Source organism: Zootoca vivipara, chromosome 16 (assembly GCF_963506605.1).
Source record: "Zootoca vivipara chromosome 16, rZooViv1.1, whole genome shotgun sequence".
In the NCBI taxonomy this organism is placed as follows: Eukaryota; Metazoa; Chordata; class Lepidosauria; order Squamata; family Lacertidae; genus Zootoca; species Zootoca vivipara.
This window is the reverse complement of record NC_083291.1, coordinates 32440172-32456490: the sequence shown is the minus strand read 5'-3', so window position 1 is coordinate 32456490 and position 16319 is coordinate 32440172. Positions and strand designations below refer to the sequence as shown.

At 46.0% G+C, this 16319-nt stretch overlaps 1 protein-coding gene across 2 annotated transcripts in view; it reads left to right on the top strand.

The window, feature by feature from the left end:
* The first annotated feature begins 216 nt into the window (after nt 1-216).
* RAB3D (RAB3D, member RAS oncogene family) overlaps nt 217-16319 on the top strand; it is a 37836-nt gene continuing 21733 nt past the window's right edge. Inside the window, exon 1 of one of the 2 annotated variants that reach the window (XM_060268670.1) lies at nt 217-446. The gene's annotated coding sequence lies outside the window, so the exon portion shown is untranslated. Of the gene's footprint in view, nt 447-2377; nt 2554-16319 lie in introns of those variants that run through there. The other variant, XM_060268671.1, reaches the window with a different exon arrangement.

Sequence of the window (16319 nt, the reverse complement as noted above, 5' to 3'; positions counted from 1 at the left end):
CCAAAACGTCTCGGTCGTCCGGCCCTGACAGCAGGCTTCGCCTTGGGCGTTTTCTGCAACCCAGCTCCTGCTTGCAGGCGGCGCGCATGTTCCCAACATTAGCCAAGCCAAGGGATAGGCGAGGGCGCACGGACCAACGCAAGCAAGCAGGCAGGCAGGCTGCGCGCTTCTCGCCGCCGCCGCACCTCCCCCCCCCCCGCCACCCGCTCCGGGAGGGAGTGGCTGGGTGATGTGGAAGGTCGATCGCTGAGGTCTGCAGCGGAAAGGCAGCCCGGGCACACCTTCCTCCTTTCGCCAGGGAGGCTCCGCTCTCGTGCGCGCAAGCGAGGAGCTGCCGCCGCTGCCTCTAAAGACTCCGACATCCGGCTGGGGAGGCCAAGCAACTTCCAGCAGCAGCTGCGGCAGGAAAAGCCCCAAAAGGCTCCGCGCGCCCCGCAGCAAAAAAGGTAACTTTGCTTCTTCGTTAGGATTACTGTATTTTTTGCTTGCTCATTCATCCTGCGGGAGTTGGGAGTGTTTGTTGTTGTTGTTGTTGTTGTTTTTGCAAGGGGTGGCGACGAGGCAGATCCTCCTGGGAGACCAAAGGCGAGGTGATGCCAAGCCAAGCCAAGGGTGGTGGGATTGCGTCGCGCAATAGCGCAGCCGGCTTTGGAACTACCCGCCTTCCCTGCGCGCTGGTGGAGAGCCGCCTTGCCCAGGAGAGAAACGCCTCGTCGGAGACTCTTCGGGCTGGATCCGCCAGGCGCAGCCGGAGGAGAAAAGGCGTTGTTTTTTGGGGCAGCGGAGGCGAGCTCCGGATTAAGGATTCTGTGGGCGCGCGGGTTTTCTCCCCCTGATAATAATAATAATAATAATAATAATAATAATAATAATAATAATAATAATAATAATGATAACAACAACAACAACAACAATAATAATGCGGTTAGTGGGGGATATTTGGGTAGCACGATTTAGAGCCCAGGGATAAAGAGATCAGGAACGGGTGCCTGAATGGCATTGTTTTTATTTTGAGGCTGGGGGTGCGTTGGCCAGCGGGGTTTCCGCGCCACCTCTCTTTTTGGAAAGGATATAGGAGGGGGGATTAATTCTGCCCCTGGACAATGTTGGATCCAGTTCAGCGCCTGACTCAAGAAACAAAGGCAGTGTGGGCTTTACTCCAAAAAATGAAGGGGGTATGAGTTGGCCCCTCCTTTTTAAAAAAAACCCAGCCTCAGTTCCTGTGCTTTTGGCAGCAGAGGGGATGTGCAGAGGCCAGCAATGCTTATCACCTGCTGAATTCAGCCCCATGGTTGGTGCATAGAGGTTCACCTGCTGAGCTCTTCTGTCGTGAAAGGCAGAGGAGCACAGGACGTGCCTGGCCTTTTGGAATTAGTTGGCAACCACTTCCTATAGCTGGGAAGGTGGCTTCAGGGAGTTTTAACATCTCATGCTGCTGGCAGGTGGCCAGAACTTGCTAGGCAGTAGCAAGCTAAATATATATGTAAATATATACAGTATGTTCCAGGCAGTGCTCACTGGGGTAGGCAGGGCACCCGCAGAACTGAATGCCTCTTCCTGGCTTTCAGTAATTGAAAGTGGCATTCCCAAAGCCAGGACAGCTTGGGTGGGGTATGCAGATAAGCCACTGTAGGTCTAGGTTTATGCACCTTTTTTGTTACCCTCTATTGCGATTGACATTTAGGCTTTGGCTTTTTAAAATTCCTCATTGCGGTGCTTTCCAGATGTTGTCAACCCCCAAGCAGCATGGCCAATGCTCAGGGATGATGGGGAGAGGTTTTGTAGCCTGGCATAAACTGGAGGGCACCACGATGGGCAAGGCTTGGCTACAGCTTGAGAGCAGTGTTACCATGCACACATACAAAGGCCACGGCGGCAAATTCGAGAAGTATTAAAACATTTGTTTATTTGTATTATTAAAGCCCAACAAAATGAGCCCAAGTCTAACTAAGGCCTTCTTAAAAAGGTAAAGGGACCCCTGACCATTAGGTCCAGTCGTGACCGACTCTGGGGTTGCGCGCTCATCTCACATTATTGGCCGAGGGAGCCGGCATACAGCTTCCAGGTCATGTGGCCAGCATGACAAAGCCGCTTCTGGCAAACCAGAGCAGCACATGGAAACGCCGTTTACCTTCCCGCTATAGCGGTTCCTATTTATCTACTTGCATTTTTGATGTGCTTTCGAACTGCTAGGTTGGCAGGAGCTGGGACCAAGCAACGGGAGCTCACCCCGTCACAGGGATTCGAACCGCTGACCTTCTGATCAGCAAGCCCTAGGCTCAGTGGTTTAGCCCACAGCGCCACCTGGGTCCCTTCTTACCCAGGTGTTAAAGCTGCATCTGTACTGTAACACAGTATGTGAGGTTTTTGGAAAACTAAATACCCATAATAAAAATAAATCCCTGAATGTCCAAGACCTGCCTGTTGGTCAAGAGGAGTGTGTGTGTGTTCTGACTTGGCCTCCTTGTGCTTTTGAACGGAGAAGCATTCTGACAAGCGTTCCCCCATCTGCTGGCAGAAGTGGTACAGCCCAGGAACATCTTCAACACCTCTGTAAGAACTATGCCTCAAATTCTGCTCATTTGCTTCAACTGCAGTTCAGTAGTTCAGAGATGCCATGTTTGCCTGGAAGGCACAGTCTCCTTAAAAGACTCCCAGTTCAACCTGTTTGAGCTCTGGTTGTGGCTGTTTACTGGAAAGGCATGTTGCACATGCCACGTCCCTGGCACATATTGTGATCTGGTTCAAATTAAGCCACGTCCCTGTTACCGTTTGATAACCATTCGATAAGTTGGGCTACCTGCACAGTACACTCTCTCATTGTAACTCAATGCCCCCTCCCTAAATGCACAGTGGAGCATGCCATTGTCAGTCATAGACAAATGTGCACAGCTGTCTTCAGCTACTTCCTGCCATGGAAGCTATCTGTGGCAATAGGGAAGGCCTGGATTTTGGTTAGACTCCAGCAATGCAGAGGGAGGGGGTCTGCTTTTCACAGCATATGGCCTTGTGACACTTTTTGACACTCATGCTTTGCCCCTGGTTTTTTTGCTCAGTGGCGATCCAATTTAATCATCTGCTGCAGAGCTAAGCAGTGTCCTGGGGGAACCAGTCTTAAAAGGTTAGCACTAACTAATGACTATGGGCAAAGGTCCACAGTTCCACTCAGCATGGCAAATGTTGTGCTTCCTTCTGGCAAGACTTCCAGCCTTGTGGGGCTGGAGAAGCAGCCAGGGGGTTGCCCTGTGGTTGCAAGTCCAAGATTGGGAGCGGACTGGGCTTGCTTTCCTTCTGCACTCCTGAAGCCATAGCTGCCAAGTTCCGGCCTGAGAAATGAGGGACTGGACCGGAAGTAGCAGACCGGAAGTAGCGCTGCCACCATTTTGGAACTGGGCGGAGCATGCTCAGAAGCTACTTTTGATGCTGCTCTGCCCTGTTCCAAAATGGCCACCACACCAGAAGTCACGCTGCAGCCATTTTGGAACTGGGCAAAGTAGCATCAAAAGTCGCTTCTGAGCATGCTCCGCCCAGTTCCAAAATGGCCGTCGCGCCAGAATAAACCGGGGGAAAACAAAAAAATCCGTTTTTTCGGCTGGGGACAGCCGGAAAAACGGGGGTTTCCCAGGAAATACGGGAGACTTGGCAGCTATGCCTGAAGCATATGTTGCAAGCGTCTTGGAAACACAGCAGCCGAACGTTAAGCCCTGCCCATCATATCCCAGAGAGGAAGGCCAGGTCTTCTAGTTTGGCTTCGCCCTCCTGAGGCCTCCAAGCATCCCCGCAACTGCAGCAAGGCAGCATAAAATGTAAGGGGTGGTCCTGGCCTCCCTCTCCAGCTCCAGATTTCTATTCTGCCTGTCGGGACCGGTATCATCATCAGGCAGTGTGCAGAAACAGTCGCACAAAACTGACAATTTTAAATCCGCAACCACACCTCTTTTAAATGAGCAGTAAAGTGCAGCAGTTAATCAGAATTAACGAAAATCAGGTTGAATAAAGGCACCCTGAGAGTTTCCATGCTCAGAGTGTACAGTACAATTCTAGCAATGCAAGGGGTTGTTCTCCAAAATGCAGTGTTTTAATCTGGTTCTACCTTGTTTTTGATTTTAATTATTTGCGAATGTTTTAAATACTTGTTTTTAACCCCACCCCAATAATTTCTTTCTTCTTTCTTCCTTCTTTCTTTCTTTTGTAATCCACCTTGAGGTTTTATTACAATCAAGAGGCATGTAAAATAAAAATAGGGACAGGATCCCACCCTTTGGGGTAAGGGGCCTGATGACCACAAATTTGTGGTCGTCCGCCCAAACCAGTAAAAGGTTTTAGACTATGGCTGTAGGATTCAGAAGAGCTGAATGGACAATATGTATCAACAACAGTACAGTCGTACTGTACCTTGGTTGTCATACGCCTTGGTACTCGTCCGTTTTGGCTCCCAAATGTCGCAGACCCGGAAGTGAGTGTTCCAGTTTGCGAACGTTCTTTGAAAGCTGAATGTCCGACGAGGCTTCCATGGCTTCCGATTGACTGCAAGAAACTCTTGCAGCCAATCAGAAGCTGCGCCTTGGTTTTCGAATGGTTCCAGGAGTCGAGTGGACTCCTGGAACAGACGACAACCAAGGTTCCACTGTACTGTATAACCCTTTGAGATCTGTTGGAAAGGCCTGTCTGAAACTCATTCATTGTGCCATGTGAAATCTCTGAAGGTTCATAGGAGGGGCCATCTACATAAATTTCTGCCCACTGGCCCTGAGCTTGGCCATATTTAGACCATATACCGGTAGTTTTGTTCTCTCAGGTATGCACTCTGAAGGTTTAATTTGGCTGCAGATGTTTAATATTGTTATAACTGTGTGGCTATACAGCTTTATAGCTGTAGGATTATTTTAAAGTGCGTTTCTTGTTGAATTGTTGTACCTAGGCTCCCTTTACTACATCCTGGGCCTCTGTAGAAATGAATGTTGTGCTCCAATTTGGCACTGGGTGAAGACCTCTTAGATGTTGTACTGAGAACAGTTTGGATCTTGCTTGGCTCTGGTTTTAATATCTGTTTCTGTTGTTTTAAAGTTAGCATTTTTGCTTCTGATTTTCACTTTTAAAGAATTGTTAGGTCTTCTGGGAGTCGTTCACAGCTGAAGCGTGGGACAGAAATGTGTAGAATTAAATTCAACACACACACACAATATATATGTGCAGCCCTTTGAAATGCACTGTTCCCAAGATGCTTTGCAAATGCAGACTTACAATTTACGTAGCACTTATACATTGTCAGTGGTTTCTCAAAAATATGGGGATGCTCCAACCAGCTTTGTTCGTGCATATCCTTCTGTTGCCCATAATATATCCAAAGATGTAGTACAGTATACTTGTAAGTTACTAGATGCTAGAGACAAACGAACAGGGGAGGGCAGATTCATTCCAATCTGTCTGGACCAAATGTTGAATTAGATAGTTAATAATTTTAAAGAATAATTTTATTATTTATACCCCGCCCATCTGGCTGGGTTTCCTTAGCCACTCTTGGACTCATCCAGTGGGGATATTCTTATGTGCTTATAGAACAATTTAAACCAGGCACCCCCAAACTTTGGCCCTCCAGATGTTTTGGACTACAATTCCCACCTTCCCCAACCACTGGTCCTGTTAGCTAGGGATCATGGGAGTTGTAGGCCAAAACATCTGGAGGGCCGCAGTTTGGGGGTGCCTGATTTAAACCAGTTCCAACTCTTCTGCCCCACTGGCATTCCTGCTTAATCTCCTTCCCAGATCCCTGCACATAACTTCTGCTTCCAAAAACCATTTCCCCACCAAATTCACCCTTTCGGAATATTTTTCCCCCTCGTTCATATTATGCCACCATTTCAATGTTTCTGCAGCCCAATCCAGAATGCACCTGATCTCCTGATGATGTGTTGAGCATCATTTGCAGCTAAGGAGGGGAACCGTAGGGCTGCTTCCGATCTGCTTTGTTCTGCTTGTCACTGCTACTCCTTGATAAGGCTTTGGGGATAAGGCACAGGAGGGCAGAGGTGTGGCAAGAGTGACACAGTCCAGGTCAGCCCTGTCTCAAAGAGGGTTGTACTCCGCTTCCTAGAAAAGGGGCTAGCCTATTTTGACGGAGGGGAAGACAGCTCACATTTCAAGGTCTCCCTTTCTGTGCTCAGAAGAAAGCAGACGTATTGCTTCATATTGTTATGGAGGAGCAGGCAGGAAATGAATCCTGCCTGCTCTTTTTGCAATATTGTTTTGCACATACCGGTAGCTTGAGGAAAAAAATAAAATAAACCTGCCCTTATAGGCCTTGCCCTATGCATGTACAGTACTGTTGTAACTTGATTTAGCGGCTGCACTTACATAGGCTATCTTTTTCTGAATACTGTTCAGTGTTTGTACTTGGGATCGGATCCTGTTAGTGCTCTGTGTGTAAAAGAAGCCACAAGTGTCTGCTCTGCTGCAGAGTCAAATGAGCTCCTCTGGATTCACGAGTGGAAGTTGCAAGTTGGTGGCCTAATCTTATTGGGGGTCCTTGATGAGGAGTTCTCAAATTACCCTCAAATTTGTTTCCTGCAAGGCACATCTTCAAACAAGCCAGGAAGCATCTTAAAAGGTAAAGGGACCCCTGACTGTTAAGTCCAGTCGAGGATGACTCTTGGGTTACAGCGCTCATCTCGCTTTACTGGCCGAGGGAGCCGGCGTACAGCTTCCGGGTCATGTGGCCAGCATGACAAAGCCGCTTCTGGCAAACCAGAACAGCGCACGGAAACGCCATTTACCTTCCCGCTGTAGCAGTACCTATTTACTTGCACTTTGATATGCTTTCGAACTGCTAGGTTGGGAGGAGCAGGGACCGAGCAACGGGAGCTCACCCCGTTGCGGGGATTCGAACTGCCGACCTTCTGATCGGCAAGCCCTAGGCTCTGTGGTTTAACCCACAGCGCCACCAAAAGGCAAATAACCTTCCCAGCCTTCCCCCGAACTTGCTGTCCTGCCTGCATCTCTTTTAACCCAAATTCAGGCCCTGAGAAACTGGAACAGATGCAAAGCTGTCACTTCAACAGGAGTGAGAACAGGTGGACGTAACAGAACCAAATTAATTAGCAAGGAAGTTGCCGTTGGAGTAGAAATAAGATGCAATTACTTTGAGGGGAATGGATGAATTTGAAGGTGCCCACAGCTGCTGGAGTGTGGTGGCAAAATGAATTTCAGTAGGGACAAATGTAGCATTCTGCACTTAGGCAAGAAGAACCAGATGCGGGACATTTGGCTTACTAGTTGTGCAAGTGGAAAGGATCCCCGGGGGTCTTAGTAGACCACAAGCTTAACATGAGGCAACAGTGTGATCAGGGCCAGATTCAGGTTTGATGAGGCCCTAAGCTACTGAAGGTAATGGGGCCCTTTATATGTCTGGCTGTCCTTTTGTCAACAACAAATTGCCGCTGTTTTTTTGTGTTGAATATATGATATATGGTAATTTATGGACCTAATACAGTAGGTATCTAAAGCCATTTGCACATAACAAATAGGAGCCTACACAACACAAAACACTGTTGCTGTATGTAGGTTTTATTTTATTTGTTTTTTGTCTTATATTTTAGAAATGTACATCCAGGTTTTTTTTCCTTTACATTTTTTGGGGGGCCCTAAGAGAGTGGGGCCCTAAGCTATAGCTTGTTTGTTGTTGTTTAGTCGTTTAGTCATGTCCGACTCTTCGTGACCCCATGGACCATAGCACGCCAGGCACTTCTGTCTTGCACTGCCTCCCGCAGTTTGGTCAGACTCATGTTCGTAGCTTTGAGGACACTGTTGAACAATCTCGTCCTCTGTCGTCCCCTTCTCCTAGTGCCCTCAATCTTTCCCAACATCAGGGTCTTTTCCAGGGAGTCTTCTCTTCTCATGAGGTGGCCAAAGTATTGGAGCCTCAGCTTCACGATCTGTCCTTCCAGTGAGCACTCAGGGCTGATTTCCTTAAGAATGGATAGGTTTGATCTTCTTGCAGTCCATGGGACTCTCAAGTGTCTCATCCAGCACCATAATTCAAAGGCATCAATTCTTCGGCGATCAGCCTTCTTTATGGTCCAGCTCTCACTTCCATACATCACTACTGGGAAAACCATAGCTTTAACTATACGGGCCTTTGTAGGCAAGGTGATGTCTCTGCTTTTTAGTTTATAGCTTGTTTAGTTTATAGCTTCTTTAGTTTATACATAAATCCAGCACTGAGTGTGATGCACAGGCAAAATAAGCTACAGTAATGCTATTCTAGACTGCATCAACAGATGTATTGTGTCCAGAGCAAGAGAAGTTAATGGTGCCTCTCTATTCTGCCTTGGTCAGACCACACCTGAATGTCACACTTTAAGAAGGATGTTGACAAGCTGGAACATGTGCAGACGAGGGTGATCAAGATGATCAAGGGTCTGGAAACCAGACCTTATGAGGAACAATTGAAGGAGCTGGGTATGTTGGGCCTGCAAAAGATGAGACCGAGAGGAGATGTGATGGCCATCTTCAAATATCTAAAGGGCTTCCACATGGAAGATGGAGCAAGCTTGTTTTTTCCTGCTCTGGAGGGTAGAACTCAAATGAATGGCTTCAAATTACAGCCATACCTTGGTTTAAGTATGCCTCGGTTTGAGTATTTTCAGTTTAAGTTCTCCGCGGACCTGTCTGGAACAGATTTATCCACTTTCCATTACTTTCAATGGGAAAGTTCGCTTCAGGTTAGGTACGCTTCAGGTTAAGTACAGACTTCCGGAACCAATTGGGTTTGTAAACCGAGGTACCACTGTACAAGGAAGGAGATTCCAAGTAAACATTAGGAAGACCTTTCTGACAGTAAGAGCTGCTTGACATTGGAACAGACTCCCTCGGGAGGTGGTGGGCTCTCCCTCATTGGAGGTTTTTAAGCGGAGGTTGGATGGCCATCTGCCATGGGTGTTTTAGTTGAGATTCCTCCGTTGCAGAGGCTTGGACTGTTTCTTCTAACTCTACAATTCTATGATTCTATGACTCTCTTTGCCTGCCTCTTTCCCTCACTTCATGTACATGTCCTGCTGCTGTTCCTGAGTGGCTGAATTGTGTGTTGTCTTGAGGGGGATGCAGAAGATCATTTCAGCTGTGCTCTCTTAGAATTGCAGGCTCGGATCACGGTCTTCTTGAGAATCATTTCATTGAAAATAATCTGCAATGATAGAGCATTTTGAGTGCACTCACAGCTGCACGTCAGAGCCCATTCTTTGCATGGAGAAGGCCCTATGTTTGACCTGAGCATTTTGGGTAGGAGGGCTGAGAAAGTCCTCTGCTTGAGGACTCTGACGGCCACTGCAAGGACTAAGCTGGATGATGAACCAACATTAGTCTAACTTAGTATAAAACAACGTCATATGCGCAGAGCATGCAGGAACTGGTTCATCTTTCTGCAGACTCATCATGCAGTCATTTATGCATTTGCCTAGATTATATAATGTAGTCTGATTATCACCTAAATACCGTACGTTTTTCAGCATTCGACCTGTGAGCTCCCAGACAGTGACACTGTTTGCATGGTGAGAATTAGAGCGATGCATCCCTTTAAAAAAAAAACCCACTATTTTTTAAATAACGCAAGTCTGAGAGGCGACCAAGTGAAATCCATTATTAAATTATGCATTGTACTCACTTTCTCTCTGGGATCAACCAACAATACCCTTTTAGATATATCACCCAGGTCCCAAATTCTGGCCATGAGGGCCCTTGCATTGCAATCCTATGCATATCTGCAAAGAAGCAGAGCCCATTGAGTTCAATGGAATTTACTGCCAAGTACAGTACATTTTAAAAAAAAGGAGTATAAACACTGACAACTGGGAAACACTGGCCTGCGAGCGCTCCAGTTGGAGAACAGCCTTCACCAAAGGTGTCATGGACTTTGAAGACACTCGAACTCAGAACGCAAGGGAGAAGCGTGCTAAGAGGAAGGCACGCTTGGCAAATCCACACCATGATCAACTCCCGCCCAGAAACCAATGTCCCCACTGTGGAAGGACGTGCGGATCCAGAATTGGCCTCCACAGTCACTTACGGACTCATTGTTAAAACCACGTTTATGGAAGACAATCTTACTCGGCTACGAGGGATCGCCAAAGAAAAAGAAGATTTATATGCCCACAGACTTCAAGAGGCTTCCTGACTTTGGACTTTGGAATTCTGTCCTCTAGAGAATTGGGCTTTGTTTTTAATTTTATCATGGCGGTGTGATCCTGCAAAGGTTTTTTTCTTTTTCTTTTACTGTTTATTTGTAATTGGACACATCAAACAGCATGCCTCTGGGTTTTTAAAGAGGATGATGTGTGGTTCTGTCACACCGAAGTGCCGCAAGAACCCAGTTGGTGCTACTGTACAGTAGTTGTGCATTGTTCTTATAACAGATACTCCCAAAACTAATTTTATTTTTAAATTCATATCCTGTTCTTCCTCCTGAAGGAGCAATATTTTTGTGATAAATCTTACAGCTCTCAGAATGTGTGCTCCTCTTCCCGTTGTGATTCCTTTGTCCTTGTTTATTTTTTTCCATCCAGTTTACCTTATCGGTATGCATACAAGAACCCCACCCTTCTCAATCAAAAAGTTAGTTCGTGCTGCCATATGCCAGCAAGTTGCTTACAGTGCAACAGATTTCAAAATCTGTTTGTGGCTTGTAATAAATAGGATTCCTCCCGTCCGGCCCCCCCCCCCCGCCCAAAAAATATCTGAGTCCTTCAGACACTCCTTGTGTCATGTGTGAAAACTACTAATACAGGATAGAATGTGGAGAAGAAACCTAATGCACATTGTCAGGGGGTTGTTGCGACTACTCTAGAGTAACGACGCTCCGCATTCTTGTCTTTAGACGGTTTTATTTAGTGCAGTCTATTTACAGTGAAACTGGTGTGTAGAACATGTCTGCTCAGTCTGATGCAGAATCCGGCAATGGACCGCACCTAGACTTCTTCCAGCATAAGAGTCTCGGGACGGCAAATCTCCTTCCCCTCCTTCTCCTGCGTAATTCCAGAACGGGGGGGGGGGGGAAGGGTCTACGCTCCATGTTTTCCTTCTCCCCCCCCCTTTCCCCCCCTCTCTTCCTCCCTCACGTGTAGCAGGGGCTCTTCTTCCCCCTTCCTCTCTTCCCCCTTCCTCACTGGACTCCTCCCCATCCTCGCTGGCATTGCTGCTAGTGGAGGCGCTGCTCCTGATGAGGGGAGGAGGATCCCTATATTCTCTTCCCCTTACACACATTCTCAGCAGTGCAGGTTTTGAATTTGTTGATTAAAAAGAAAATACCCCATTTAAACCTTCCCCATCCCAGTTTGTGCTGATGCTGAGGTCTCCAACCCCTCTGGCTCCCTGTTCCTCCCTCTGATGTGCGGGAGGTGATGAAGCAGCAAGATTGTCACAGCGCTGAGCTGTGCCGTGTTGTTGCCAAGAAAAGACGGGTCTGCGTGGCTAGTTAAACTGACTCCCATTCCATACTGCAGCACTTTTCCGCAGGTTTGTGGCTCTTAGGTAATGTATCTGGGAACACTTCATGAGGAACAGTTAACATCTAGAACATTATTAGCACAGAAATGGAAACAGGAATTACCGACCAAAGAAGAATGGCAGATGAAATTGATGGATTACGCAGAACTGGCAAAAATGACAGAGAGAATCCGAGAATAGCGGGACCAGAAGTTCCTGAAAGACTGGAGTAAATCTGTAAATTATCTGAAAGACAATTGTAGCCAAATGACTACGCTTGTAGGGTTACAAGAAGTTTTGTAATGATGATTATAAGAAATATTTTTGATGAGATTTAACAGCATGGATTAGAGCAGGGGGCCGGGGGCCAGATGCGGCCCAATCGCCTTCTAAATCCGGCCCGCGGATGGTCTGGGAATCAGCATGTTTTTACATGAGTAGAATGTGTCCTTTTATTTAGAACGCATCTCTGGGTTATTTGTGGGGCATAGGAATTCATTCATATATATTTTTCAAAATATAGTCCGGCCCCCCACAAGGTCTGAGGGACAGTGGACCGGCCCCTGCTGAAAAAGTTTGCTGACCCCTGGATTAGAGGATTTTGTTGACTAAGCAATAGTTATGAGAGAAAATGCAGGAATAGGAGATGAATTCTGAAAATCTTTAGAAGGGATTGATGGAAGTCACAGGCTAACTGTGGCCACCAAAGTATAAGAGGAGAAGGTATGGTTGTTTTGTTTGGAAAGTATGTTAAAACCAATAAAAAAAATTTTTTAAAAAAAGGAACAGTTAACATCTTACCATACTTAAATGTTCTAATTATTAGAGTGCTTAATGATTCTGCGGGTTGTTCAGCGTGGCTCACATTCAGCAGAAGTTAAAATAGTATTCTGTGCTTCACATGCGCTAAAAAGCAGCATTTTAAAAAGGTGCGTTTGTCCCTTGCACTTTTCTTGAAGAGGAGGGGGTGGGTCAGGTTATTGGTTGAGCCTGAACTTATCCTGGCAATTGCACAAGCAGAGGACAGAGGACAGTGAATGCAAGTGAAGTGGTTAAAAGAGCCAATGGAAGACAGTACATTTGTGGGTTCAGCAGATGGAAATGTTCGTTTAAATGATCTTCTAACAAATTCAGCACTTCTCAGAAGCTGTACATGCGCAAGTCTGTTGAGCCCTTTAGTTTTCTTCTTAAAATACCAGCCACCTCAAGGTAATGCAAAAGGCCCTGGGGGAGGCTTATCCTCTTACAGTCAAACCTTGGTTCCCAAACGCCTCTGTTTTGGAACATTTCGGCTCCCGAACGCCAAAAACCTGGAAGTAACTGCTCCGGATTTCTAAAGATTTTTGGAAGCCAAGCCGCATTTTTCATTTTTCCCTATTGACTTTGCAGCCAGCCCATTGATCCTCGGTTTTAGAACTTTTCAGAAGCCGAACGGTCTTCTGGAATGGATTAAGTTCGAGAACCGAGGTTCCACTGTACAATGATCTGTGTGATGACATAGCAGATCACTCTTCGTCTCACATTTATTTATTTCATTACATTCTCGTTTTGCCTTTCTTCCAAGAAGCTGGTGTGTGTGTGTTCTTCCCCTCCCATTTTAAGCTTACAATAACCTGTGAGGGAGGTTAGACTGGGAGCTGGGAGCTAGCCCAAGAAATGGCCCAGCGAAGATTTGAACCTGGGTCTCCTCAGTCTTCGTCTGGTGCTTTAGCCACTGTTGTTGGCTGTTTTCATCAATACTTGACTCGTCTTTTCAGACTCAGGCTGGATCTAGACCAGACACCCCCAAACTGCGGCCCTCCAGATGTTTTTGCCTACAACTCCCATGATCCCTAGCTAACAGAACCAGTGGTTGGGGAAGATGGGAATTGTAGTCCAAAACATCTGGAGGGCCGAAGTTTGGGGGTGCCTGATCTAGATCAAAAACGTGTTTCAGGAAAACGCATTGTAAACCAGTGGAAAATCACGTTGGCGGAAGTCGGGACTCCACAGCGCCCTCTGGTGTCCCAGTGTATAACACATGTAAAATGCTTTTTCTTTACTAATGTATCTGAGTCCCCGATGTCTCTCCATGTCTTATTTCCTCAGCCTATTTTTCCCCCAGTCACCCAGTTTGTAGCCTCCCTCCCTTCCTTCAAGCCCTCTCTTGTCTTACCTGCCTCTCTTTCATTCCTTCTCCTTCTTTCTTCTCTGCATTCTGCCCCTCAGTCAGCTTCTGTGACGCTCTGGGTGTTAACTATATTATTTATATACATTTGCATATAAGAGGGTACACCTATTGTTTTGATTTTGAAGATGAATGGCTTAGGGTGGGGACAGTCAATGGTGATTTTATTCTTAATAGAAAAATGGTAAAAATCTTAACATTTCTCTGCTTCCTTCCACCACCACCCCCGCTCACCCCCACCTCAATTCAGAATACATTGGGATTGAAATTAGTTTGGTTCCGGTTCAGGCCAATGAAGCTTTCCCAACAAATTTAGAACACAGAACCATTTCAGTATAAAACACGTCATTCATATTTGTTTGTTTGTTTGTTTGTTTGTTTGTTCATTCATTGTACTTACGGCTCATTTGGCACCAAATGCCCCAGGGCAGGTTACAAGACGATCGTAATTAAAAATAAGTATAATTGACGTTAAATGAAACCACAAATAATGATGCTGATTTGCCTCCAACATTTCTCCAGTGAAGATAGGGATGTCCTAAGAAAAAGCGGGGCATTTGTGGGTTAAACCACAGAGCCTAGGGCTTGCCAATCAGAAGGTCGGCGGTTTGAATCCCCGCGACGGGGTGAGCTCCCGTTGCTCGGTCCCAGCTCCTGCCACCTAGCAGTTCGAAAGCACATCAAAGTGCAAGTAGATAAATAGGAACCGCTACAGCGGGAAGGTAAACGGCGTTTCCATGTGCTGCTCTGGTTCGCCAGAAGCAGCTTTGTCATGCTGGCCACATGACCTGGCAGCTGTACGCCGGCTCCCTTGGCCAATAACGCAAGATGAGCGCCGCAACCCCAGAGTCGGTCACAACTGGACCTAATGGTCAGGGGTCCCTTTACCTTTACCTTTTAAGTAACTGAAACAGCTTCTGTAAATCCAGGGCTATCCCTGGAAAATAGGGAGACTTGGAGGGTCTGTCGGAGATATGGAATGACTTTTATGAAGTGATAATGAAAGTAAATCAGGAATACTTAGAAACGGAATTTGGGTTCTTACAAACAAAACATATGAAAAGATTATTGCAGTGCAGAGATGATTTAGCGGCAAACCAGTAGTAAAATGTGAAGTGCAAAGTATCTTGTCTCATTCTTGTCAATCAATCTGTAGAATTGTTGGTAGCTGAGTCTTTCTATTCAGCTGGTTATTTAGAGCAGGCACGTCCAACAGGTAGATCATGATCTACCGGTAGATCACTGGCCACCTGTGGTAGATCACTGGTAGATCACTGGCTTCCCCCCCAAAGAAGCTCAACAACTTTGACTCCCCTAAAAAATGCTCAACATTTTAGCCCTTCACCTCCCAAAAAGAGGGCTTTCCTCCCAGCTCAGAAAAGCTCAAAAACTCTGACCTGAACCCCTAAAAAATGGGCCTTCCTCCTCCCTAAAAAAAGTTTAACAACTTTGACCTGAACCCCCCAAAAGGGGGTAGATCACTGCCAGTTTTTAACTCTGAGTAGATCGCAGTCTCTTGGGAGTTGGCCACCCCTGATTTAGAGGAATCTTAGTACAAGGGATTTAGTTGGTAAGAGTCGCTTCCAAACTTAAAACTTGTGGGGGAATCCGTTGTAGCCGCAGAGAGAAAAGTGAGGACTCGATGCAGAATTCAGGGCTAGAGGCTGCCTGTGCTCCAGGTTTTCTTTGGCCCTGAACTGGATTTGTTTCTGCTCAGAAACTCTGGAATCAGTAGGCCTAGGTGCTGATCAAACTTGGGGAACTGGAAAGGTGGCTTTTCCGAGCAGCACTTTGCCACAGAGAGCTAAACCTGTCAGGCTGGTTGGGTTGCATGTCTGCGCTATGGGAAGCCTGCCCAGAAAGGAAGGAGCAGGTAAGGCTGAGGTGTATCAGTGCGCTTGTGCATCTGCATCACTAGCATAGCGGAAAAGATGGCTAGCCTAAAATATAACTGTGAGTGGACAGTAATGGATAAGAAGGTTAAATAGTTCAATAATTATTATTTGTACCCAGGGCCGGATTTAGGTTGGATGAGGCCCTAAGCTACTGAAGGTAATGGGGCCCTTTATAGGTCCAGCTGTCCTTTGTCAACAACAAATTGTCACTGTTTTTTGTGTTGAATATATGCTATATGGTTGTTTATGGACCTAATAGGTATCTAAAGCCATTTGCACATGCAGAATGTATACAGAAATGAGCAAACAGGTGATATTTTAGGGAGCAGGCTAGCAGGCGGGGCCCATGACTTACATCATAGGAGCCTACACAACACAAAACACTTTTGTGTAAGAATTATATATGAGTAAGAATTATATATGATATTGTTAAAGAAATATTTTTTCCTTGTCCTTTGTTTTTTGTTCTTTATTTTTTCTTTGCTTTTTGTATTTTTCGTATATTTCTTTTTTGTACGTCTTATAAAATCAATAAAAATATATTTTTAAAAACAACAACACAAAACACTTGTTGTATGTAGGTTTTATTTTATTTGTTTTGTATCTTTTATTTTGGAAATGTACATCCGTTTTTTTCCCTTTAATTTTTTTGCCCCCCCCCCAAGAGAGTGGGGCCCTAAGCTATAGCTTGTTTAGATTATACGTAAATCTGGCACTGTTTGTACCCCACTTTTCTCAATGCGACCCAATGTGGAACCATGCAGCCCAATCCTAAAATAAAA